The 3,531-nt window shown below is 30.5% G+C and overlaps 1 protein-coding gene across 1 annotated transcript in view; it reads right to left on the reverse strand.

Moving 5' to 3' along the window:
- Positions 1-3,531, reverse strand: part of LOC117180540 (nuclear hormone receptor FTZ-F1 beta) — a 129,972-nt gene that overhangs the window by 31,979 nt on the left and 94,462 nt on the right. The window lies entirely within an intron of this gene.

The raw sequence follows: 3,531 nt of genomic DNA on the forward strand, positions 1-3,531 counted from the left end.
ATTACTACATACATTTTTACACAAATATTCTAGAGTGAAATATACATATACTTTTTGAAATTACAGAGTTGCTACAGATCAGCTACTTAGTTTTTTCTTTAATCGTAAGATATAACCTTTAAAATAAAAAAATTAAATTATTTTAATACATTTTGTAAAATAATTTTTTTTTGAAAAACGACACAAGGTATGCACTCAAATTAAAAGACAGAAGTTATTCAGCCAAGAAGATCTATAAACTTGTTATTAATCATTTTTAAATAGGACGAGTAGATTTTCTTTTAATCGTAAAAAATAAGATTGAAAATAAAAAAATTAAATTTTTAGAATAAATTTTTGGAAAAAGGACACGAAAGACGAAAATTTAAAAAAAAAAGTTTCTTTAAACACAAATATCTACAAGTTTGTTATAAAATCTGATTTAAAAAAATATATAGTAAACAAAAATTTGCCTGCTTCGCGGGTACGTTCTTATAGCGATATGTGCGTGGCTAGCAAGTTAGAACGCGCCTGTGGCGCGCGGTTATTGATTTTCGTGCTTCACGCTCGATGATGCATTCACCTCGCGCTACACGCTCGGTCTTTGTGTTTGCCCTACATTTGTGCGCAATTTTTTAAAAATTAAAGCTCAAAACATCGATTATTACATTCTCATCAGAGAAGGTATTAGATTTATGTAAAATTTGACCCCCCCCCCCCAGTTTTTGTCAAATGTCCACGTTTTGAGACCCTCTGAATCCGAAAACAGGTTTTTACGAATGTGTCTGCCTGTCTGTATGTCTGTCTGTCCACTTTTTTAAAAATTCAAAAATTCTCGGTACGGTTATTCATAGAATTAAAAAATGTAACCATTTATCCTAATGAATTTGTTTGAAAAATCAAAAATTAACTAGAGTTATAGCATTTTCAAAATCAAAAAAAAAAAAAAAACTAAATTGAAAATTTTAAGCCAAAAAACCCATGATATGAAAAAAAGTCAAGAGAAGAAAAACTTTGCTTTTTGAAAGCCCTACAGGACTATGATAACAAATTTTTTAATTTGGTCGATAAGTTGAACACTCCAAATTTGATCGTACCAAAAATAATGAAAAATCCAAAAATTCCATTTTTTGGTCAAACTATGCAAGATACGAAAAAAATGAAAAAGCTCAAATTGCGCGCCCTGGAAAGAACTACAAATTAAGAATGAATCACTTTTCTATATAAGCTACGTGAAAAAATGAGACAAAACTTGTTCATCCAAGAAAAAGCTATAATTTTTGATAGGACGGTTAGTTTTTGCTTTAGTCGTGAAAAATAACATTCTAAATAAAAATATTAAATTTGTTTGAAAAAACGACACAAGGTATGAACTTAAATTACCAGACAAAGGTTGTTCGCTTAAAAAGATCTATAAATTTATTATTAATTATTTTTCGATACGAAGAGTAGATTTTCTTTTAATCGTAAAACATAAGATTGAAAATTCAAAAATTAACTTTTTGGAAAAAGCACAAAAAAGACGAAAGAGGATATAGGCTCCTATAAAGGTTCCTGTATCAGACCCTATGCAGATGCGCAGTAGTTGTTATTTAATCGTAAAAAAATATTAAAAACAAAAAAATGATAAAAACAAGGAAATAAGAATTAGTATGATTAAATTTTTTTGCATATTATAAATTGTAATGATATACATTTATTGAAATGATATACATGCTTCAGAGCAGTTTAGAGTACACTTTAAAGCAAAATAAGAAACAAATACAAAAATAATCATGATAAATACAATTTGCTTTTTATTCCGCAATTTTTTAATAAGTAATCCCTGGCAGAGTTACATAAAAAATGTATTATAATTGACAAAAAACTGTTGTGTATAATGTAGAAAAGTTGACAGGTTGGACAAAATCGATTGCGAAGCACGAGATACGTGATGAAAATGTGTTCGTTAAAGCCGAAAGAGCTTTAACAAAAGAGAGTTCATAAGCACAAAACTACAGTTGTCGGTCCGTTCACCTTCGATTTTAAAAGCTATGTGCCCGAATGCGGAAGAAATGCAAAGATTAAGCGCGGAGTGCGATTGCCCTCAGTCGTGTGCCGTAGGTGCGCTCAAACTCTCGAGCTAAGCTTTTTTAACTAAAGAGAATTCACAATCACAAAATCACAGTGGTGGATGTTTTGAGTCTTAATTTTAAAATTTCTGGGCAAGAATGTGCGAAAATATGAAGACCGAGCGCGTAGCGCGAGGTAAATACATAATCGAGCGCGAGATAAATACAACATCGAGCGAAGCGAACTGCGCACGTACCGCGCGATGAGAATGTGCCTGCGTAGTGGGCAGATTATTTATTTTTATCAACTATAAACGTAACTGTTCCATTTTTTTCGAAAACTCACCTTTTTTTAATAGAAATTTCATCTTCTTGGTTGAAAAGTATACTATTTCGCTGAAAATTTACTTCTATTTAATTGAAAATTAAGTTTATATAGAAAATTTAATTACAGTAGAACCTCGATTATCCGAGGTAATGTGCAGAGGATAATATGTCGGATAAACGAAAACTCGTATAATACGGAAGAAGTACAAAATTCGAAAGAGTTATCTATTTTTGATATATTTTAAATAGAAAAATAAATATAAACATTTAGCAAATAAAAGTAAACAACTCACGAATGTGGATTTATCTTTATGGTAAAAAGCATGGTAACTAACGTGGCTCAAGGAAGTCGGTAATAGAGCACTGTTTCAATCTGCTCAATCGTTTTTTAGCTGCAATGTTGTCTCGGATAACGCGGAGTCTCGGATAATAAAGGTTCTACTGTATTCCATTTTTAGTTTAAACTTGATCTGTTTTAGGTAAAAATTCAACTACTTGTTGAAAATCCATCTTTTTTGGTAGAAAAGTACTCACATTAGTTGAAAGTTCATCTTTTTGGTAACAAATTAATTTCTGTGGTGGCAAATTTAACATTACATTTATTTTTCAATATTATTAACATATTAATAACAATACATTTAATTTTCAATTAAATAAAAGTAAATTTTCAGCGAAATAGTATAGTTTTCAATTTAAATAAAACGTTTTTTTTAATTTATAGCTCCATACAGTCTGTAAAGACGTTAAGAAATGCTGTTATTCTCTGATCATAATACAGATTCCTTCTAAATATTATTACGTACTCTCTATGGTTACGGAATTTTCCGTATCTTTAACCCCTTTTGCAGTTCGTTTAGGGCTAACCTTATGGATTTTTTCTTAATTCTAGCCCCTTTTCCAGCTTGTTCAGGGTAACCGTTACGGAAAATTCCCAAACCCTAGGCAGTACCTGATTATTAATAACGATAGAAAATACGACTTTTTAAATCCTAATTCAAAATGCTTATAAATGCTTATTAAATTCTCAAAGCAAATAAAGGACGAGCATATCCTCATGCTCGTGATAATTTCTCAAAGCAATTAAACTCTCCAGAAGACTAACCCTGTGGTACTGTGGTCGGGTAATGTTATATTTTCTCTTTGTACTAAAGTAAACTTTGTTCCTCAGTTTCAG

The sequence above is a fragment of the Belonocnema kinseyi genome, chromosome 9 (genome assembly GCF_010883055.1).
Source record: "Belonocnema kinseyi isolate 2016_QV_RU_SX_M_011 chromosome 9, B_treatae_v1, whole genome shotgun sequence".
NCBI lineage: Eukaryota > Metazoa > Arthropoda > Insecta > Hymenoptera > Cynipidae > Belonocnema > Belonocnema kinseyi.